Source organism: Chiloscyllium punctatum, chromosome 7 (assembly GCF_047496795.1).
Source record: "Chiloscyllium punctatum isolate Juve2018m chromosome 7, sChiPun1.3, whole genome shotgun sequence".
Taxonomy (NCBI): Eukaryota; Metazoa; Chordata; class Chondrichthyes; order Orectolobiformes; family Hemiscylliidae; genus Chiloscyllium; species Chiloscyllium punctatum.
The window spans coordinates 112196226-112220970 of NC_092745.1; positions in this window are offsets into that span (position 1 = coordinate 112196226).

Genomic DNA, 24745 nt, shown 5'->3' on the forward strand with positions numbered 1-24745 from the left:
TAGAGAGAATTGTAAGGGATAGGATTTATGAACATCTGGATAGGAATAATGTGTTCAAGGATAGTCAGTATGGTTTTGTGAAGGGCAGGTCGTGCCTCACAAACCTTATTGAATTCTTTGAGAAGGTGACTAAAGAGGTGGACGAGGGTAAAGGGGTAGATGTGGTGTATATGGATTTTAGTAAGGCGTTTGATAAGGGTCCCCATGGTAGGCTACTGCAAAAAATACGGAGGTATGGCATTGAGGGTGAGTTGGAGGTTTGGATTAGGAATTGGCTGGCTGGAAGAAGACAGAGGTTAGTAGTTGATGGTAAAGGTTCATCTTGGAGTGCAGTTACTAGCGGTGTTCCGCAAGGATCTGTTTTGGGACCATTGCTGTTTGTCTTTTTTATAAATGACCTGGAGGAGGGGCTAGAAGGTTGGGTGAGCAAGTTTGTGGATGATACGAAAGTCGGTGGAGTTGTTGACAGTGAGGAAGGATGTGGCAGGTTACAGCGGGATATAGATAAGCTGCAGAGCTGGGCAGAAAGGTGGCAAATGGAGTTCAATGTGGGTAAGTGTGAGGTGATTCACTTTGGTATGAGTAACAAAAAGATGGGGTACTGGGCTAATGGTCGGATACTTGGTAGTGTGGATGAGCAGAGGGATCTTGGTGTCCATGTACACAGATCTCTGATTGAGTTCCGGAGTCTTGAGGTCATGTTGCAGTTATATAAGACTCTGGTGCGGCCGCATCTGGAGTATTGTGTGCAGTTTTGGTCGCCATACTATAGGAAGAATGTAGAGGCACTGGAACGGGTGCAGAGGAGGTTTACCAGGATGTTCCCTGGTATGGTAGGAAGATCATAGGAGGAAAGGCTGAGGCACTTGGGGCTGTTTTCATTGGAGAAAAGAAGGTTTAGGGGTGACTTGATAGAGGTGTACAAGATGATTAGGGGTTTTGATAAGGTTGACCATGAGAACCTTTTTCCACGTATGGAGTCAGCTATTATGAGGGGGCATAGCTTTAAATTAAGGGGTGGTATGTATAGGACAGACGTTAGGGGTAGATTCTTTACTCAGCAAGTCGTGAGTTCATGGAATGCCCTGCAAGTAGCAGTGGTGGACTCTCCCTCTTTATGGGCATTTAAACGGGCATTGGATAGGCATATGGAGGATAGTGGGCTAGTGTAGCTTAGGTGGGCTTGGATCGGCGCAACATCGAGGGCCAAAGGGCCTGTACTGTGCTGTATTGTTCTATGTTTTATGTTCTAAGTAGGGAAGATGTGTTGGATAGGCTAGAAGTTACTGAGGTGGACAAATCCCCAGGACCGATGGAATCCATCCCAGGTTGCTGAGGAAGGCAAGACAGGAAATAGCTGTGGCCCTGACAATATCTTTGTGGCATCCTTAAATACACGTGAGTTGCCGGAGGACTGGAGGATTGCTCATGTTGTCACCCAGTACAAGAAAGTTAGTAGGGATATTCTGGGTAACCACAGACCAGTGAGCCTGACGTCGGTGGTGGGAAAATTGCTGGAGAAGGTACTGAGGGATAGGATCTATTTATATTTAGAAAAGAATGGGCTTATCAGTGATAGGCAACATGGTTTTGTGCAGGGGAGATCGTGCCTTACCAACTTAATAGAGTTCTTCGAGGAAGTGACCAAGTTGATAGATGAAGGAAGGGCTGTTGATGTCATATACATGGACTTTAGTAAGGCTTTTGATAAGGTTCCCCATGGTAGACTAATGGAGAAAGTGAAGTCACATGGTATGCAGGGTGTTCTAGTTAGGTGCATAAAGAACTGGTTGAGCAGCAGGAGACAGAGAGTAGTAGTTGATGGGAGTTTCTCATAATGGAGAAAGGTGACCAGTGGTGTTCCACAGGGGTCAGTGTTGGAGCCACAGTTGTTTGTAATATACATAAATGATCTGGAAGAGGGCACTGTTGTTATGATCAGCAAGTTTGCAGATGACACGATGACTGGTGGAGTAGCAGAAAGCATAATGGACTGTCAGAGAATACAGGAGGATATAGATCGACTGGAAAGTTGGGCGGAAAAGTGGCAGATGGATTTCAATCCAGACAAATGTGAGGTGATGCATTTAGGCAAGACTAATTCTAGAGCAAATTATTACAATGAACGGAAGAGCCTTGGGAAAAGTTGATTGCCAGAGAGATCTGGGAGTGCAGGTTCATTGTACCCTGATGGTTGCTGAACAGGCGGATAGAGTGGTCAAGAAGGCATATGGTATGCTTGCCTTTATTGGACAGTGTATTGAGTATAAGAGCTGGCAAGTCATGTTAACATTGTACAAGGCATTGCTTCGGCTGCATTTAGAATGCTGTGAACAGTTCTGGTCGCTACATTACCAAAAGGATGTGGATGCTTTGGAGAGGGTGCAGAGAAGGTTTATGAGAATGTTGCCTGGTATGGAAGGTACTAACTATGAAAAAAGGTTGAGTAGGCTAGGTTTGTTTTCATTCAAAAAAAGGAGATTGAGGGGGGAATCTGATTGAGGTTTATAAAATCATGAAGGATATAGACAGGATGGATAGAGACAAGTTTTTTTCCCAGGGTGAAGGGTTCAGTAATGAGAGGTCACGTTTTCAAGGTGAGAGGTGGAAAGTTTAAGGGGGATACACGCGGCAAGTACTTCACACAGAGGGTGGTAGGTGTTTGGAACGCGTTGCCAGGGAGGTGGTAGAGACAGGCACAGTAGATTCATTTAAGATGCGTCTGGATAAATACATGAGTAAATGGGGAACAGAGGGAAACAGATGCTTAGGAATTGACTGACAAGTTTAGACAGTACATTTGGATTGGCTCAGGCTTGGAGGGCCGAAGGGCCTGTTCCTGGGCTGTAAATTTACTTTGTTCTTCCTCAATGCTCAAAATGCCTAATCAATCAATATCCTCCACCAACCAACACAATAAAAGCAGAAATTGCTGGAAAAACTCAGCAAGCCTGGCAGCATCTGTGGAGAGAAATTAGAGTTAGCATTGCGGGTCCAGTGACCCTTCCTCAATGTCCTCCACCTGAATATCATTCATCTTAACAATTAAATTAAAATAACATAAACAGTTGTATCTCTTTTCCTAAAATACTGCAAAAGAAAACACAGAAAATGTTCGAGAAGCTCAACAGGTCTTGCAGCATCTGTGAAGAGAGAAACAGACTTGAATGCATTCTGAAGCAGAGTCATATTGGACGTTAACTCTGTTGCTCTCTACACAGATGCTGACAAACTTGTTGAGCTTCTCCAACATCTTTTTAGTCCCTTCTAAATTTGATTTTGATTTTTAACAGACCATCTCATTTCACTTTTAACAGTTGCCTCATTTGCTATCACATTATCTGTTTCCCTGCTAAGTACTGTGGCAAAGTCATTACTTAATACTTCCTCCCTTACTGTAATATTACCCTTTCTGTTCTTCAACTTTTCTTAACCTTTTGCGTGTTAGTATAATATTTAACTATTTTGCTTTGTCTTCCCAATAATATAAGTTCATGATTTCTTTTTGCCATTTTAATTTTTTAACTTATTTTTAATCGCTTCATATTCTCCATTGTCATACTGTCCCCTACTGTTCACATACTTAGCGAATGTCTCTTTTCTTATCCTCATTTTCCCCCTTATGTCTTAATTTATCTACTGTGACTCATTTGTGTCTGGTTTATTCCTGTCTTTTTAGTAGAATATATTTTCCCTGGCTCCAGTTGAACAGCATTTTCAGTGTTTCCCAATGGCATTCTTCATCACTGTTAACCAATATAGTTTTTCATTTAATTTCCCATATTCTATTCTCAGCCCCTCAAAATCAACTGTTCTCCCATCTAATGCCCTGAGTTTTTTCATGCTTTTCTCCCTGACAATCATGACAAAAGTGTATAACATTATAGCCATTGGCTAATGTTTTTCTGCTTTGCTTTTCTGGTCTGGTTCATTGAACATTACTTGATACAGTAGAAACTCCTCCTTTGTTGGTTTTCCTGTGTAGTGGATCAGAAAGGAATGTTGTAGGAAATTCTCTCCTTAACCTTTTACCTACCACTCCTGGCCAATAGAATTAATCTCCCATGATTTTATTTCTGTGCTTCTTGCTCATTTCCCTCATTTATTTGCTTATTTCTTTCTCCATTCCACTATTAAGTGGACTGTGGATTACCCCCATTATTTGATTGATTTTTTTATTATCTCTTGTCTCCATCCACATGGATTAGAACTCAGTCTTATTGATAAATGTGTACCTTTTCTCTACTGCAACATGTTATCTCAAACAAATACTCGTCCACTTCCATTGCTATCCTCTCCATCTACTGTAAACACTTTATACACTGCAGTATTTAATTCCCAGTCTGACTCTTCTATGTCTCAGTAATCCCTACAATATCTGGTTCCTTGTAGCAACTTGTCGCCACTTTCCCTATTTAACTTTGGGCACTGTGCATTGCAGAGGAAGAAGCTTAACTTGGTTGCAGTAGCTTTATTGTATTACTTTTACTTTTAAAACATAAATTTCTTTTTAACAGCCACTTAATACTTCTATCTATCTTGTGGGCATTTAAGTCCTCATTTAAATATAAAGAGAAAATGCTGGAGAAACTCAGCAGGAGTGGAAGCATGTGTGGAGAGAGGAACAGAGTTAATGTACCATGAGTCTTCTTCATACATACCGGACTCGAAACATTAACTCTTTTTCTCTCACCACAAATGCCACCAGATCTGCTAAGTTTCTCTTTAATTTTCTCTTTTTATTTCAGATTACCAGCACCTGCAGTAATTTGCTTTTATTTAAGCTTTCACTTACTTTATTCTTTCTCTTATGTTGTCTTTTCCAATTTGTTTATGTGTAAGTCTCATCATGTCACCAAATCTTAGTTACTCATTGGTTAGACATCCTACAAGGATGGATGATGGATGGATTTCCTGTCATTGATTTTGTTCCTTCCCATCACAGAACTAGTGCCAATATCCCTCTTTCCTACAAAACCTCTTTAACCACACAAGAATTCTCCTGACCTGTCTGCACTATGCCAATTTGCATTTGGTTAGGGCAATACAAAATCAAAGGATAGTTGTAGCATAGCGACCTGCAAAAGAAGCAAGGTTGAAGTGAGAAAAATCATTTTCACTCAACATGCTGTGTGCAGTTCTGGTTGAGAATGTGTAAAGGGTATAAGCAGGCAGGGAAAGAGTTAAGTTCTGAGTTTTATGAAACAAGAGGTTCAGCTGAGCATGACTCAGATCAGATAAGACCTTGCAGTTAACAATGGGATGCTGGAGGCAAAGGTAATGGGTTAACAAGGTGGAAAGCAGTCATTATGTAGTGGAGCAATTTAACAATATTAGAAGCATTCAGTATGTAAGGTCAGTTTAACAAGGTGAAAAGTATTCATTATGTGAAGCCAGTTAAAATTAAGAACATTCATTGTGTAACAGCAGATGGCTTAATCTTTGCTATTGACACTGATTGTAATGGTCACCCAATTAACATGTATGTTAGAAATAGAAAAGTACAGCACAGAACAGGCCCTTTGGCCCACGATGTTGTGCTGAGGTTTAATCCTAATGTAAAATATAATAACTTAACCTACACTGCCCTCAACTCACTGCTCTCCATGTGTCTATCCAGCAGTTGCTTGAATGCCCCTAATGACTCTGCTTCCACCACCACCACTGGCAACACATTTCATGCATTCACAACTCTCTGCGTAAAGAACCTACCTCTGACGTCTCCTTTATACCTTCCTCCTAATATCTTCAAACTATGACTTCTATTATCAATCAGTCCTGCCCTGGGGAAAAGTCTCTGGGTTTTGACTCTATCTCTTCCTCTCATTATTTTATACACTTCGATCAGGTCTCCTCTCTTCCTCCTTCTCTCCAGACAGAAAAGTCCGAGCTTATTCAACCTTTCACCATAAGATAAGCCCTCCAGTCCAAGCAGCATTCTAGTAAACCTTCTTTGCACCCTCTCCAAAGCCTGTGTATCTTTCCTATAGCAGGGCGACCAGAACTGGACACAATATTCCAAGTGTTGCCTTATCTGGATGCACCTCCCTGTAAAATGACTATATAATTTATTAAGAAACTCCTATTCCAGAGAAGACCGAGAACCCATGTCTCTGTGCACATGGTTGATCATTCTCTCTCCCTCCAGGGCCCAGAATAAAGATGCAGGAGGCAAAACTATACTGTGTCGCTGAGTGTTTTGCTTTGACTGAGGGGGTAAATGGGACAACATAGTCACCCTGCTATAAATAGGATATTACTAAAGTACAGAGAGTACAGAAAATATTTAATAGGATGCTACCTAGATTGGAAAGTTTGAGTTAGAAGGAGAGGTTGATAGGCTGAGACTTCTTTCCCCCTGGAATGTAGGGGACTGAAGGTTATAGAGGTTTATAAAATCTTGAGAGACATAGGTAAAGTAAAAAGTAAATAGCCAACAACTTTTCCCTATGGTAGGGTAATCTAAAACTAGAGGGCAGAGGTCTCAAAGAGTCCAGAGAGGCAATTTTTTTTCACACAGAGGGTGGTGAGTGTCTGGAATAGGCTGCCAGAGTAATGGTGAAAATAAGTATAATTTAATAATTTAAGAAATATTTAGACAGGTACATGGAAGGGATAGGTATGGAGGGATATGCGCCAAATGCAGGCAAATGGGACTAGACTAAATTGCGAAAATTGGGCAGCATGAGCAAGTTGGGCTGAAGGGCCTGTTTCCATGCTGTAAACCTCTATGACTCTATAGACAAAGGCCATTTTGCAGGTTGTGACGATGCTGGCTCTCTGAAGAAACGATTGACCTCGTATAACTCCCACAACTTTTTATGTAGCCCCATTCATCTTTTCCTTTTCAGGTATTCGCCCAGGGATTGGTGCCCATGAGATCCTGCCTTTCAATTTCTCTCCTAACTTATGACATTCCCTGAGCTGGACCTTCTGTCCATTCTATCTTATGGTCTTTGTTCTGACGTGGACAGTTGGATTGTCCTCTCTCATTGCAAATGTTCCAAACCAGCGGTCATATGCTATGCAATTGCATGGTACTTGGTTGGCAACACCCCCATTGAATTCTAATTTACAGCTACAGAGAAGTCGGCCTGTTTCCTGTAATTATATAAAGCATTACCACAATTACATTCTATTCTGTTCTTTCCACCAGACTTCTGAGCTATATTGTCTTGGTCTGCATTATTAATGTTTTCACTGCAAACTTTTTCCTTGCCCTCTCTTGTCCAGAAGGCAAATGCATTGTACGTGTTGGATAGAGTCTGTGTCCTCCACACCTTCCCATATTTCCCAGTGACCAAGCTCCCTAACACTTCTTCACCCCTTTTTCTGAATCTGCTTTGCTCTTATGATCTGCATAACACAATCTAGAAATTCCAGTCCCATCCTTATGTTTCAGAGTGTCTCTAACAGATATTCCATCTCTGCCGTGGTGTGAAAGAGGTCAGAAAGCTTTCTCAAAAATGTGGGACTCCAGGCAGTCTTGCTGACTGTGAATGTCCACAAACAGTAACGCCCACACATAGCCCACCAATTTTAATTATTGGTGTAATGGTTGGCTGAATACATGTAAAAGATTTTAAAATAATTATTGAGACTCATTAAGAAGAATACCCAGCTAAACTATAAACTAAATAAAGGCGTGGATATATTTCCCAAAAACTCATAGTTTCAATAAATGTTCTAGCTTGGAGAAGTGAAATAAAACCACTGCACATTCTCCTGCGCCTGAACTCCTTCAATTACTTTTTGTTCTCTCCCCACTGTTCATTTTAATCCCATTCTACAGATGCACTGTGTTCTATTGCTAGTACTTACTAGCTCCTATACTGTTCTTAGACGCTTCATCCTCTTGATATGCTCTGGTGCACTTTACGTAACTTCTTCAACAAAAAATTTAAGAAGTGCAATTCTAGAGAGACCAGTCGGTGCATTATGTTTTAGCTTTCAAGAGGCCAGCTTAAAAAAAGTTTTCCTTGCTTTCCTAAGCTTGAAATTCTCTGTGATTCATAATGTCTTATCACTGGGATGCTGCAACATAGAAACTGGAATTGTAGGAATTAATTTAATGGGTATAAACACACATAAATCCTAATAAACTGTTATATAAGAAGGTACAAGAATGCACATCTGCTTCCCTACAACTCTAGATAAATGTAGTGTGTCTAGAACTAGAAAGGACAACATTGTAACAGTAAGTGTGAATGTAAACATATGAAGGGAACGGTGATTGGTACAACTAAATCCAACTTCTTATCCAACATGATGTAAAGAAAATGCATGTCTCACTAGGCAGGCTACACTGAGTACTTGCCCAGAAATAACTGCAACCTTACATTGCCCTATAAATGGAGTGAAAACAGAAATTATTAAAACTGGTGTTAAAGTGTAAAAGGAATTAACCAGGCAGAAAACTTGAGAATAAGGGTATGTCTTTGAAAGGTAAGGGACAAGAATTATTGTAAATAAACATAATATTGTACATAAAATTGAAAGAATTCAGAAAATACCTAATTTTTTAAAACATTAAACTGCATGAATAGTCTATTTCCTTTACAAAATTAACCAACCATAATATGCACTTACGTAGCACATTTATTGCTGTGATTATATAGTCATGGTTCATTCGTTTTAATATAGGAGTTTTAGAAATTAAAAAATTAACTGTATAAAATTAGATGAATGCAGTTGAAGATCATTGAGCTCTGAGGCACTTAAAAGGTCTTGTTGCTTTAAGAAGTTAGTGATGTTGGTGCTAAGGTAGGCTTTAGTGATAATGGAATGCCTAAAACAGATATAAGCAAAATACTGTGGATGCTGAAAATCTGAAATAATTCCCATAAAATGCCAGAGGAACACAGCACCTCTTGCAGGATACCACCAACAAACACATTTTCCTAGCCCATCCACTCATAGCATTATGCAGGGATTGTTACACCCACTCTGTCATAAATATGACTTTGACTTTTCAGTTGCTTGCCATTTAAATGAACCAACGTAATTTGATTCTCATCTCAAACAATGCAAGTTGGAGGAACAACAACTCATTTTCCTTTACAGCATTTAGGACTCAACATTGAGTTCAGAGTATAACCTCTGCCCTCCAATTTGATTACAACACATCTGTATTGTTTTCTTTTCTCTCAGCAGATTTATTTTACGTCTCAATCGCTCTTAGGAACATGGAAACTGAGAAGATAGGAGCAGGAGTAGGCCATTCGACCTCTCTAGTCTGCTCTGCCATTCAATATGATCATGGCTGATCATTAAGTTCAATTCCTTATTCCTGCGCTCCCCCTTCTATTCCTTGATCCCTTTAGCCATAAGAGCTGTTTTACTTCCATCTTAAAAACAAATCATGTATCAGCCTCAATCACATTCCGAGATAGTGAATTCCACAGGTTCACTGGGCGAAGAAATTTCTCCATATTACAGTCCTAAAAAGGTTTATCCCTTATCCACAAAAATGTGGTCCCTGGTTCTAATAACCCCAACCTCAAGAACAAACTTCTGTCATCTAAACTGTTGCAATTTTATCACTTTCTGTGAGATTCCACCCACCCCACCTCCCCCCACCCCCCCCAAACTCATTCTTCAATACTCTAATGGACAGTCTTTTACTACCATTATCTCACCCTCTTTCTTTTTCTCTGGACACCTTCACTATCCGTTTCATTTACTTGTCCTCCTCCCTCAGCTAACGGCATTAAAACCACAATTTTCCAGCACCTTTCAATTCTGAAGAATCATATCAGACTCAAAACATTAACTCTGTCTCTCTATCCTCAAATGCTGCCAATCCTGCTGAGTTTCCAACAATTTCTCTTTTTATTTCATCTAAAACAAATGATAGTTCAGGAGGTTTGTTTGTTTACCCATGTTTATTTTATAGAATCAGGATAGAAGGGCTGGAGTTAAAAGTAACCAGTGAGCTTGCTGAGCTGGCAATGTGGTGTCAATACTGCTGCCAATCATGACAATCCACAGGGATTGTTTGTGTTGGGACTTAAAGCTGTAATAGTTAAAAGCATTTAGTGAACTCTGAAAGGCTGTGAAACCAATTTTACTTCTTCACACATCAAAAAAGAAATTGTAAGTAAAAGACACTTAAACTAGAGTCAGGTTAAGGACAGCTCAGAGTGGGCTAACTTGTTAGAAGGATAGATGAAGTTTAGAAAGGTTCTCTGTTATTTTCTCTGTGTTTTCTGAAAGAAGTTAGTTGAAGGTTGGAGCTGGAGAGTGCTGAAGCAGACAATATGGCTCCAGATAGCACAAGTACTACTGTTAGCAGACTCCTGACTGATAGACATCGTAAGGTTATCTTACTAAGACTTCCTAATCAAGTTTTTAATACTGTTATTTATATACTTTGAACATTGAGCTACAGGAAAAGATGCCAAGTTAAAATCACATAACACCAGGTTGTAGTCCAACAGGTGTACACCCCAGTCCAACACTGGCATCTCCAAATCAGGAAAAGATGCAGAGAGAACAGATGATCAAGAGCTGCTTCAAGACCTATGTTTTAATGAGTCCTTAAATGAGGAGAAAAGTAGAGAGGCAGAGGGATTTAAGGAAGTGATGCTGAAGGATTGACCCTTAGGCAGAGCCATCAATTTGGGATTCAGGAAAATTGGAGATTCACAAGATGCCAAAGTTGGAGGAATCAGGAGATCTTTAAAGCTTGTGGGGTTTGAGGAGATTACAGGAGTGGGGATGAGAATTTCTACATTGAGCTGTTGCCAGACGGGGAACAGATATAGATCGGCAAGCTAATAGGTAGACGTGAATTGGTGAGATTTAAGACATCGCAACAAATTTTTGGGTGATCTGTTTTGGGTAGATAGGTGCCCAGCCAGGAGAAAATTAAAGTCGTCATATCGATGTGTAACAGTACAACACAAAATCCTTTAATTGTCATGTGTACTCCATTGTAGGAGTACAGTGAAATGCTTTTACATGTGTGCTTTCTTATGGTGACATCTAGGTATAAGTACCTGGGTACAATTCTTCAATACAAAAGCATAGATGAGTTTTGCAGCAGCAAACAAGCTGAAACATGGAAGTTGGCAGTCATGGTAATGTCGTTGGAAGCTTATCTTGATATCAAATACAACACTCAGGTTTCAGGTCTAACCTTAGAGTGTTGCAAACAATAGATAGAATTGATGGCTGGGAAACAGAGTTTGTGGTGTGCTCTGATATCAGTGCTCTCAGTTTTCTCAATAATTAATAGGGGAAAATATTTTCTCATCCAAGACTGGATGTTCGGCAAGCTGTCTGAAAAATTAAAGACAACAGGGGAGTCAAGTTTCACTTTTATTTACTTTTACTTTGAACGCTCCCAGCAATTTATTGAAAAGTGTGCAGGGCAGTATCTTTCCTCTGGGGGTGGATAACAGAGGTGAGGACAGTTTCTGGTTTCCATCCCTGCTATGCCTCAGAGAAAGGACAGGGACGGGGGTGAGCGAACAGTTACTGATTGTGACTTTCATCGAGACATTTCCTTGACTTACATGGAAGCAGAGTTGTCATCTAATTAGGGATGGAGGGCAAGTTCTCAAAGAGGAAAGACTAGTCAGATGCCTGCCAGTTGGAAAAGGGGATCAGGCTGTAATAACAATTAAGTAAGAAATGAAGGTGTCTTGAGTTCTAATGTCTTCAAGACTAGATTCACTAGCCAGGCCACTATTGTAGGGGAGGGTGAGGGAGAGTGGATGTAGATGAAAGTGGAGCGGGAGGCAGAGGAGTAGAATAGGCATGGAGGAAGGATAGGAAAAAGGCACGTGGCAGGGTGGTGTGGGGCAAGAGATCCTCGATTGGGAATCCTCCAGCTGGTTCTGCAGCCAGTCAGATAGGGTGGTTCTCGAGATGTTCCTAGTGCACAGGGACTCCTCCAGTCCTACATCGGCCTACTATTAGTCACCTGACTTCAAGATGTCTAAATTGGACCCTGCCACCAACTTGAACCTGGAGGCTGACAGGAAAATTCCAGTCTTTTATTGGCCTCAACTGACCCTTAATGAACCTAATTGGCTGCCCTCCACCTGTAGGCAGATAGCTCAGGCCTACCCTAAACCTGTTCTTGAAAAAAAATCAAAGGTCCAGAAAGGAGATGGAGCCAGGTAACTAACAAGCTTGTCACTGGCACTCCTTTGTAACTCCTGCCCATCTCTGGTTCTGTCTTGGACTAGAAATACAGCCAATGGTCTTGAGCATTTGAACATTCCATCAAAAGTATACATGGTTCAATATTGTTTTTAATATATTACTGTTTATTTAACTTCAGATGTTATTTTTCTCATGCTGCTTTATGTATTTTCCATATGTTCTTATGGAGTATTTTAATGTGCACGTCATACAGAGTCATGTGTTCCCTGTAGTATTCTATATAATATGGTGTCTCTCTCTCTCTTATTCACTGTGTTGAAATATAAGACCTGTTTGTTTTATTTTGTTGTCATATGAGATCCATTCATTTCAGCGTGTTATACTGTGTGAGATCTAGTTATTTCACCTTGCTGAACAGTATGATAGCTATTTGTTGTAATGTGATGTCTATTCATTTCATCATGTTGTCCAGTATGAGATCTATTTGTTTTGTTGTGTTGTACATTGTCATATCTATTTGCTGTATTGGGTTGCACAGTGTGGTTGTTTATTGCATTTCACATAATGTATAAGAATAGCGAAGGAAGTGAGGGGGTCAAATCAGAAAATCTTCTAATGAAACCTGGACACATGGACAGAATAGGTACCTTCCATCTGCCTTCATGGATGAAGAGGATAAAGTTAATTTTTTCAAAAGGAGGTGGGATCCACAGTTACTAGAAAGGATAAAATGGATAAAAATTAGGAGAAGAATAGTTTGAAATCAGTCAGAATTAATAAACCATCCAGTTCACATAAAATAAATCCCAAGTTGCTGAAGGAAGCTAATCTGATCATATCTCAATACTTCTATTGTCCTTTTTATATGGGAATAGGATAACATACCACTGTTCAAAAAAGAGGGATGACTTAAAGCTGGTAACAAAGCAGTACAATGTCATAGATGGACAAACCACTAGAAATTATTGACAAAATTAATCTTCAATTGTGGAAGCATGGGCAAGGAGGGATAGCCAAAAGAAAATTGAGAATGCAGTTTATGTCTGAGGAACCTGATAGTCATGATTTGGAGGTGCTGGTGTTGGACTGGGGTGGACAAAGTTAAAAATCACACAACACCAGGTGATAATCCAACAGCTTTATTTGGAAGCACTAGCTTTCGGAGTGCTGCTCCTTCATCAGGTGGTTGTGAAATCAGACATGAAACAATCATTCAGTCAGTGAAATACCCAGCCAAAGGTCAACAGGCTGGTTTCACAACCACCTGATGAAGGAGCAGTGCTACAAAAGCTAGTGCTTCCAAATAAATCTGTTGGACTATAACCTGGTGTTGTGTGATTTTTAACTTTGAACCTGACAGTGTTCTTTAATGATCGCACAATAGATGTTGTGTACGTAGATTTTCAAAAGTCACATTATAATTCCCAACTCCAATTCCAGCAGTTTCTATTTCCCTGGGGATAGGAATGCGAGCAGGATGTAGGGATGTTTTATGGTGGCAACTGACAATATAAATCCTCAGCAGCTTCCACTGAATTGGGATTTAGTTTGTGTTTGAGTGTAAAACTTGATATGTGCAGGTAGAACCCGGTAAGTGCAAGTCTGAACTTTGTGGGTCAATTTAGACTAACCCTTTGGGGACATAAGGTACTCCTTTGGATCTGGTCCTGGGATGTCTTTGGGGAAGTAAGATGCCCTTTGCAATTGCCAAAATTTTATGCAATCTGCATAAAATTATTACTGTCAAACTCATTGGAACCATTGATACACCTGTCAACATCAACTTTCAAAACTATCCAAAGCATGTGTCATGATGACCAGTCAAAGGGAGCTGTCAATCGTGTCAAGATGACGAGTCAGGAGGACATTTCAAAACTATCAGGAAGAGCTGATGTAAGTGTCAAAAGGACAGGTCAAAAACACCTGTGAAGAGAATATGTCAAGCATTCAAGACTTTTAAATCCTTGAGAAAAACTTGTGGAGCATTTACAAAAATGATTGCTTGCTATTTCATCTGGCCTGTTGACCTTTGGCTGGGTGCTTCACTGACTGAATGTTTGTTTCTTGTCTGATTTCACAACCATCAATTATCACAGTAGGGGCTGCCATTTCAGTTTAGTTGACAGTTCCAAGCGGTTATGGACTTTTTGTAGTAGAGCTGTGAATCCCAATGCTTGTTGTTATAGGGATTAGTATTTCTGAATGAACTCTTGCTTGTTATAAGACTTTACTTAGTTGCAGCAAGACAAAAATAGTAAATGTTACATTTATGAATGAGTGATCTTTCAGTATAGTGAAGTCTGGGCAATAGACACTTAGGGATGAATCCAATGGGGGTCTGAGCAACATTGGCTATGGTAGGATTTCTGCAGAAACAGATGAGAGGTCAAGCTAGGTCTAACCATACATGATAGCATATTGCTCCAACTTTTATGCTACCATCAAGTTGCATGGCAAATTTCTTGCTGGGCAATGGCGAGTTGCCAATTAAGGACAATTATTGCTTTTAAATTTTTTTTGTGAAATTTAGGCATCACTGGCTGACCAGTATTTATTGTTTGTCCCTAGTTGCCCCTTGAGAAGGTGGTGGTGAGCTGCCTTCTTGAACTGCTGCAGTCCACCTGCTATGGGTTGACCCACAATACCAATAGGGAGGGAATTCTAGGATTTTGAACTAGCGAGTGAAGGAAGGGTGATGTTTTTCCAAGTCAGGATGGTGCGTGACTTGGAGGGGACTTGAAGGTGGTGGTGGTCCCATATATCTGCTGCCCTTGTCTTCCTAGATGGAAGTGGTCATGGGTTTGGAAGGTGCTGTGTGAGGTGAATTTCTGCAGTACATCCTGTAGATAGTACACACTGCTACTACTGAGTGTTGGTCATGGAAGGAATAGATGCTTGTGGATGTAGTGCCAATCAAGTGCGCTGCTTTGAGCTGGATGATGTCAAGCTTTCTGAATTGGAGCTGCACTCATCCAGGCAATTGGGAATTATTCCATCACACTTCCGAATGATGGAAAGGTTTTGGGGAGTAGAAGGTGAGTTCCGCGCTGGAGTATTCCTAGCCTCTGCTCTGCTGTTATGTTTATGTGGTGAGTTCAGTTGAGTTTCTGGTCAATGGTAACACCTAAAGTGTTGATAATTGAGGATTCAGTGATAGAAGTGCTATTAAATGTCAAGGGATAGTGGTTAGATTGTCTCTTATTGGTGATGGTCATAGCTTGGCATTTTTGTGGCACGTACATTACTTGCCACTTATTAACACAAGCATGGATATTGGCCACTTCCTGTTGCTTTTGGACACGGAGGAGTTTCTGAGGAGTCACGAATGGTGCTGAACATTGTGCCAACATCGGCCAACATCCCCACTTCTGACCATATGATGGAGGGAAGGTCATTGATGAAGAAGCTGAGGATGGTTAGGCCTGGAACACTACCCTGAGGAACTCCTGGGGAGATGTCCTGGAACTGAGATGACTGACGTCCAACTACTATGACCATCTTCCTTTGTGCCAGGTATGACTCCAACCACTAGAGAGTTTGTCACCAATATCCATTGATTCCAGTTTTGCTAGCGTTCCTTGATGCCATACTCAGTCAAATGTGGCCTTGATGTCAAGGGCTGTCACTTCCACCTCACCTCTGGAATTCAGCTCTTATGTCCATGTTTGAGCCAAGGCTGTAATGTGGTCAGAAGCTGAGTGGCCCTAGTGGGGCCCAAACTGAGCAGGTGCTGCTTGATAGCATTGTTGATGACATGTTCCATCACTTTACCGATGATCGAAAATACACTGATGAGGCAATAATTGGTCGGGTTTGATTTGTCCTGCTTTTTATGTACAGAACAATTTTCCACATTTTCGAGTAGATGTAAATGTTGTAACTGTAATGAAATAGCTTGTTAAACACCTTGCTCATGGTAATCCACCTAAGTTAAGTTCAGCTTCCAACATTATCAAATGTGCCAAACAAGCTAGATTTCAAGAGATCTCAACATGGATATCAGACCAACTTCAGCTCATTGCTGGTAGTAAGGATTCTCCACAATGCTCACCATGAGATGTTGTTTGGAAAGCATCTCAACGCACAGTCTGTGGGCACCTGCCATAAGCAATCCATGGTCATTAGCATCTGACATTTGCCAGCTCATCATAACCATCAAGGTACTTTACAGATACACTTACAAATTTTGTATATTGTAATATTCATTTGATGTATTGTATTGCATACTACTGCAATTGTCTTGTACAGTTTAATGTTACATTCTGGATTTGTGGTTAGTGATAATCTGATGAGATTGCAGTAGCAATACTTTCTTCCCCAGCCAGTATACACTCCCTCTGTAGTCTGACATGGCGTTTTCTGTTAAAACCACCTAAAATCCTTTCAAGGAGTGAATTAGCTACAACAATGTGAGATCTATTCAGTATGTGCATTTGTGAAGATGTTTTGCAGTCAATCTTAAAAGCATGGGGAACGCTGTGAATATGAAGTACGCAATTATAGCTCTTTTAGCTTTTAACAAAAAAATAATTTGACACATTGAGTATTCATTGGGACTAATATTGTAGATATGATTAATTTAGAAATATATAACAATTTTATTTCCAAATATTATTAAGTTGATAAAATTGTACGTAATCTTCACTTGATATTTCACAATCTATGATAACTAACAAACTTTACAAACATTTTGAAAGGTCTTATTTTCCAAATGCATTGAAATAAATATTGTTTTCTAAAAAGAAATATTTTACTTAAAATAACTAAAGTTTGGTTAAATTAGTAAAATATATTGGCATGAATAGCATGATGGAACATATTGGGGATGCATTCTATCCTTATGCTGACAATTTATCTATAGGGTCAAGTTGTGATGATCAACATTAAGTTGTCAATGCCTTATCCTTTAAGCCATCAGTTCTGGACATTTCCAAATCACCAAATGCAAATATTGAAGGGGTCACTGCATCCTTGTAATGAGAAGATCACTCACAGTCATGTTGCTTCTAGTCAGAGCAGTCTGTTATAGAGCCCTGGAAATGTGCTGTGTGAGGAGATTCAAATCAGAACAAATTAATCCACTAGTATCAATGACTTGTATTGCAAGAACTGTGTGTAGAAGGGACAATATTTTGTACTTAAGGTACTCCATAACTTCACAGAAAATCAGTGCTGACAGCAGCACCTGACATTTTAACACACTTTGTTAAAATTTAAATAACCACTCTTAATTCACAGAGGACTGCAAAAAAAATGGTGTTAGTTAGAAAGCATGTGTCAGTCCCTGAAACTCAGGCAATTAAAATTCTATCCATGTTGCACACTGCATGAGGAGGCTGCCATGATCTTTAACACTTTCATTGTGTACAATAGTTTTAATTCATTAGTGCACTCAGTGATTCACATTGGGAAGTTTTTTTTTCTAGTCATTAATTTTAATGACAAAGTAGAGGTGAGTAAAGACAACAGCAAATGCTGTAGCTACTTGAAGTCCAAAATAAAAGTTGAAAACACTGGAACAACTCAGCAGGTCAAGCATTTTTGTGGATTCAGTTAATGTTTGCTATGGATGACTTTCCATGGTGGTTCAGGTCATCAATCTGAAATGTTAACTCCACTCCCCCCCCCCGCCACCGTCCCCACCTTCACACCTTCTGCATATCTATGGCATTGTCTGATATTATTCCAGGGCAAAACACTAAGCTTTCTGTAAATCTTAACACCCACTCTTCTCCAAAATAATGGGAAACATAAATGTGTTTTATAGATTTTTTTTCTGAGAAAGTTGTATACAATTCTGTAAAGTCCCACGATGTGCATGAGATATACCTTCAGCCTACGTTCAGACTTGATTCCAGAGGAACCTCGATCATCTGGCATTCGATTATCTCAATATCAGATTACCCGGCAAGATCGCAAGGTCCCGATGCTTGGCTTAACTATGTTATCCGGCATTCGGTTATCCAGAATTCGATTAACCAAACAAAATACTCCCATCTGTGTCCTTTGGATAATTGAGGTTCCCATGTATATGAGGGATGGGCAATGCCACCACTGGGTGAAGCAATGCAGTCCATGTGTGCAAAAAGTGAGAGATATGACAAAAATAATCATATTCACTGCATCAAGATTCATTCCAAGTAGGAAACAAATAGCCTGTACACAACCATTTCTTACATGCCATGATAAACTGGTTGGAAGATCAGGTAAACACAGCAAAGATCTATAAACCACTTTGTAACCACTGGAAACACTGACTGTTAAATAGCCTAGTCTTTATATGGATGTTTCTGAAAATTAATTAGCCTTATTTCCATTCAAACCAAGGACTCCACACTATCAAAGGATTTTATAGAATGATTGTAATTGTTTCTGCGTTTTCCTGGACCTTACAACTGCTGTAAAATGGAATATGATGGCATGGATATATCTGCACACGTGCACATGGATAATGGCAGTCATGTTCACCTCTGAACTATCCACTCCCATGAGGGAAGGGCAATTTCTGAGAATTCACACTGAAAGCATTTGAAGCATTTCAAACATTCAAAGTAATACTTTATGTTAGAGCCAATATAATTTGACGGGAATATTTTTGGTAGCATGTTTTACAGCATTCATATATTTAATGCATCACAAAAAAAAATCAATTCTAATTTGAAGTAAATTTATAAATTAACTAATTGCACCCAATATGTGGCAGTTTGCTGAAATGTAATCATGGGCTTTAGCAAAGGCTTAATTGCATCAAGTTGAATACAATGTTTAAACATTTCAAAATCATGATATCGAATTAAAAAATACAATCTATACACCATCAAGTATTTGGGAATGTCATGTGATTTAAGATTTAGAGTTGGGGGCGGATTGTGAACTTGTGCTCTTTCATTATTGTCATAGGAATGAGGAAACAACTGGGAACTTTCTGGAAAGTTTCTCCACCAACCGGGAGAATTACAACTGCCTTCTATTACAACACCTTTTCCATTTTTTTCCTGACTTTTAATCATATCCTTCAGGGTTGCTGGATGATCTCGAGTGAAGAGTTCATGATTTGCTATCAAGCGTAGCATAATATAACTAAAGTAGCCCTGACTCTACCTGCAGCAAGACTGCTCTGTGGGATAGTGACAGGAAACCAGCCAGAACATCATCTTCTGCTATCAGGCCACGTTACACAACCTAATCAAAGGCTGCAAGCAGAGAAAGGTGACAGCATTTGCTTTGGTGTTCTGCACTTGGTTTAAAAAGAGTTGCCTGGAGTTTGACACTGTCTCTTGGTCAATGAGCTATGAACATCTTGATTCAGGGAAGCTTTTTTACAGCACTCTTCATCATTGAGCAGGCTTCAAATGTACCCTACAACCAATGAAGTGTTTTTGTAATCTCTGTATTATTGCAGGTACGCCACAACAACAGCAGATGTAATGATTCATTGCCAGAAACTAGCCGTCACAGAAGGTATTGAAAAATGTTGTCATGGAAAGTAACATCCTCTAGACCAGCTGTGCTACATGTTGGCACAGATGTTATTGCATTTGTCAGATATTGAATTTTTAATACCTTCAATTCAGGCACCATATTGTGCAAAAAGATCCAGTCTTGACATTTGAGGGAGTTAGTCAGTTCCTTGGGGATCCTACTGGAATTATAGCAGGATGCCAATACAACAACAGTTTCATTTAGAGCCCTGCACTGATTTCACCCCTTCCAGCTTTGTCTTTGATTTTTAAGACAATTTTCTTGAGATGTGGGCAATGCCACTCCATTGTCTATGTCTAGCTGCCCTGAGGTACTGGGGACAGGCCTTCGCAAATAGAGCAAGTTTTTACAATGGGGTGATCTCAGAAGATGTGAAGCCAATGGTCTCGCATGAGTTTGGAGTATACTGTCAGCGAAACTGGCTGGGTGACAGGTTATCTTTCCCAATACCAGGGAGTCATGACAAACAGCAGGTTTCATGGTCATTTTTATCTTCTGTTACACCCAGCCATTAAAATACAAACAATTATTCAATTTAATTTCACCTCGCCACAATGGGATTTATTGACTATTAGGTCCAGTACCTTCACTCATAGGAATATTCTGTGCAATGAGTGATGCATCTGGAGAACATGACAACCACAAACATGAACACAACCGGAAATACGACTGTGTGGAACATTAAATTAGGTGCCCTACAGTGTGGAAACAGGCCATTTGGCCCACACTGACCCTCCGAGAGTAACCCACCCATTCCCCTATCCTGTATTTACCCTTGGCTAATGCTCCTAACACTATAGACAATTTAGCATCACCAATTCACCTGATCTACACATCTTTGGACTGAGGGAGGAAACCCAGAGCACCCACAGGAAACCCACGCAGACACAGGGAGAATGTGCAAGTTCTACACAGACAGTCACCCAAGGTGGGAATTGATTTCAGATCCCTGGCACTGTGAGGCAGCAGTGCTAACCACTGAGCCACCATACCACCTCCGACTCACAGGTGAGTTGAACTGCACTTGGAGACTTAAATTATACTGACTCTGCAACGAAGCCCAGGTTCAGTCTAGATTGTCCAAGTTGATCATACGATATTATTGCAGATTGGAAATAATGGCTGTTGTGAATATCTTTATGTTCTTTGCTGACTCAGCATATGGGCAGATGGGTTTGGTGGAAATATTGATCTTGGATTTGCTTTACGTGAGGATTAAGGTTTATGTTTGTCCAGTTTGAAGTATACATTCTCTCCTCATAGTTTCTATTGAACTTTGACTATAGCACCTCTTGAAACATTCAAAATTTTGTATGTAACATTATTCCATTGGTCATCCCTAACCTCTCCACAACTGTATCGCCAAAGTGGGGTTAGGAGTGGTGAAGAGGTGGAGAGTGATGGGGTGGTGATGGATGGGTGGAGTGGTTGCGGTAGTGATGGATGGGTGGAGAGATTGGGGTGGTGATGGATGGATGGGGAACATTGGGGCGCTGGTGGACAGGTGGAGGGATTGGGGTGATGATGGATGTTTGGGGAGAATTGGACTGGTGATGAACAAGTGGAGATGTTGGGGTGGTGATGGATGAGTGTTGAGTGTTGGGGTGGTGATGGACAGCTGGTGAGTGTTGGGGTGGTGATGGATCGGTAGGGAGTGTTAGGGTGGTGATGGATGGGTGGAGAGGTTGGTGTGGTGTTGAATGGGTGAGCAGAGTTGGTGAAGGATTGGATAGGTGAAGGATATTGGAGTGGTGATGGATGGGTGGTGAGTGCTAGCATGGTGATGGATGAGTGGTGAGTGTTGGGGTGGTGATGGATGGGTGGTGAGTGTTAAGGTGGTAATGCATGGGTGGTGAGTGTTGGGGTGGGGATGGATGGATGTGTGGTGAGTGTTGGGGTGGTGATGGATGGGTGGTGAGTGTTGGGGTGGTTATGGCTGGGTGGGCGGTGAGTGTTCGGGTAGTGATGGATAGGTGATGAGTGTTGGGGTAGTGATAGACAGGTGGAGAGGTTGGGGTTGTGATAGATCGGTGGGGAGTGTTGGGGTGGTGAGGAATTGGTGGAGAGATTAGGGTGGTGTTGGATGGGTGAGGAGAGTTGGTGAAGGATTGGATAGGTGGAGGATATTGGGGTGATAGATGGGTGGAGAGGTTGGGGTGATAATGAATGGGTGGTGAGTGTTGGGGTGGTGATGGATGCGTGGGAAGTGTTTGGGTGGTGATAGACAGGTGGAGAGGTTGGGGTGGTGATGGATGGGTGGGGAGTGTTTGGGTGTTGCTGGATGATTGGAGAGGTTGGAATGGTGATGATGGGTGGGAAGAGTTGGAGCGCTGATGAACAGTGGGAGAGACTGGGGTAGTGACGGATGGGTGGTGAATGCTAAGGTGGTAATGCATGGGTGGTGGGTGTTGGAGTGGGGATGGATGAATGTGTGGTGAGTGTTGGGGTGGTGATAGACAGGTGGAGACGTTAGGGTGGTGCTGGATTGGTGGGGAATATATGGGTGGTGAGTGTTAAGGTGGAAATGGATGGGTGGTGAGTGTTAGTGTGGTGATAGATAGGTGGAGAGGTTGGGGTAGTGATGGATCGGTGGGGAGTGTTGGGGTGGTGATGGATGGGTGGAGACGTTAGGGTGGTGATGATGGGTGAGGAGAGTTGGAGTGGTGATGAATAGATGGGTGGTGAGTGTTGGGGTGGTTATGGATGGGTGGTGATGGATGGGTGGTGAGTGTTAAGGTGGTAATGGATGGGTGGTGAGTGTTGGAGTGGAGATGAATGGATGGATTGTGAGTGTTCGGGTGGTGATGGATGGGTGGTGAGTGTTGGGGTAGTCATAGACAGGTGGAGAGGTTGAGGTGGTGATGGATCGGTGGGGAGTGTTGGGGTGGTGTTGGATGGGTGAGGAGAGTTAGTGAAGGATTGGATAGGTGGAGGATATTGGGGTGGTGATGGGTGGAGAGGTTGGAGTGATGATGAATGTGTGGTGAGTGTTGAGGTGGTGATGGATGGGTGGGGAGTGTTTGGGTGGTGCTGGATGTTTGGAGAGGTTGGGATGGTAATGGATGGGTGGAGAGGTTAGGGTGGTGATGGATGGATGGAAAAGTTGGGGTGCTGATGGACAGGTGGAGAGACTGGGGTGGTGATGGATGGGTGGTGAGTGTTAGCGTGGTGATAGATGAGTGGTGAGTGTTGGGGTGGTGATGGATAGGTGGTGAGTGTTGTGGTGATGGACTGGTGGAGAGCTTGGCGTGGTGATGGATGGGTGGGAGTGTTGAGGTGGTAATGGATGGGTGGTGAGTGTTGGGTTGGTGATGGATGGGTGGTGAGTGTTGGGGTGATGATGGACAGGTGGAGAGGTTGGGGTAGTGATGGGATGGGTGGAGAGAGTTGGGGCGCTGATGGATGGGTGGGGAGAGTTGGAGGGTGGGTTTGGATGGGGCAGGAATGAACCTTTTTCTGATAACTTGATGGTGCAGTCCACAGGTACACCTACACAGTCTGCTTACAGGCCAGCTATGTATTTATCAGCATGCATTCATTAAAGATGATGCATATCTGCATTAGTGGCTGAATTCGGGAACAAAATAAAATCAACTCATATGTGGGTGGTAACAGCATGAGAGAGGAGAGAGAGAGATTTTCTCACCGTAATTAGCATTTTGCTTGCAAGTGTTCTGTCTGTTTGTAAAACAGCTCCTGCCTTTTCAGAAGTGCTGCATTGATGACTAAGATAAGGAAATCTCAGACCTCCACTCTCATAAAGGGAACTAAAACCTCTATTGTTAATGGTGTTGGTGTGACATTTAGAAGGAGTTTAATAAATATCCAGAAAAGGCTCATAAAGGACTTAAAAATAAATTCAAGGCATGGCTGAAGATCATTTAGGCCTTTGAAGTTTTTCCCTCAATGACTAAGATATTGGTGGGTTCACTCCAGACATGCAGCCTCACCATAATAATATCTCGCTACTGAGAGCGGGACATATTGTGAAATTCAAACCTATTTGAGAGAAGGTAAGTGAAACGAAGAGGTTTTTGTTGTGATTTCACAAGATAGAAAGCTGTAAAATAACAATGTCATAATTTCAATTTTTTTTGGACCCTGTTCTAAATTAATTCAGGAATCAACAAAGGCAATTATTCCACAAAACTAATCACAGTTGCGCGATATCAGAAATATTCTATTAGAGAATGCAGCTTCAGCCACGCATCTCTTATTCTTATATATACTTCAACCTAAATGAGGGTTAGCATCATCCTTTATCATACAGGTCACATCTGACTTTATCATTACCCATGTCTTCCAGCTCGATTGTTCACAGAAAGCCTTTTTAAGACTCCAGAGTGACTCTGGCAGGTAGCTTTCAGTGAACAAATGGGAACGTCTAAAGGCAAGCAAGCTGCAGAGAGACTGGCCAGAAGCCTGACTATGGCACTGTAATTACCGAACATAAGGCTTATGTCTCAACAGACTACACAAAGAAGTGGCAGCCACAAGCAGGGCATATTTTTATAGTCTACGAGAAAGAATTACGGTAGTCAAAGGAGAGAATATTTATTGTGCAGTCAACATCAATAACTCACCAAATTAATCATGAACTGATAACTGTAGTGTTAAATATGATGCACGTCATATGCCCTGTGACACAAGTTCCAAAGCAAATGAGCAGCTCACTTCATGCTTGCAAGCCTGGAAGTACACCATAGAATTTTTTTTAAAAAGTAGCTTTATTGTTTGGATTCAACAGCAGCAACATTTTACAAAATTAAGCATGTGATATTAATTTTGATAAAAGATGAGCCCTTTTTGTACCAATTACCAAGAGACCAAGAAATTAGATATTCACTGATTTGAAAGAAACATGTTAGCTGGTGAGCAGAAAGTAGTTAACACTTTTATACGAGCAAAAGTCAGGAGCAGGTTGAATCTCTTGGAAACCGTAGAGACAGACGTCACTGCCAGTCCGAGGGGCGGTCAGGTCTGCCAGTCAGAAATTGGCGTGGAGGCAGAGCTGAGGAGTCAGACATCACATAGAGCCATGGTAATAGGGGACTCCATAGTGAGAGGGACTGAAAGGGGTTTATGCGGCAACGGGCGAGATTTGAGGATGGTGTGTTGCCTTCCTGGTGTCAGGATTAAGGACATCGCA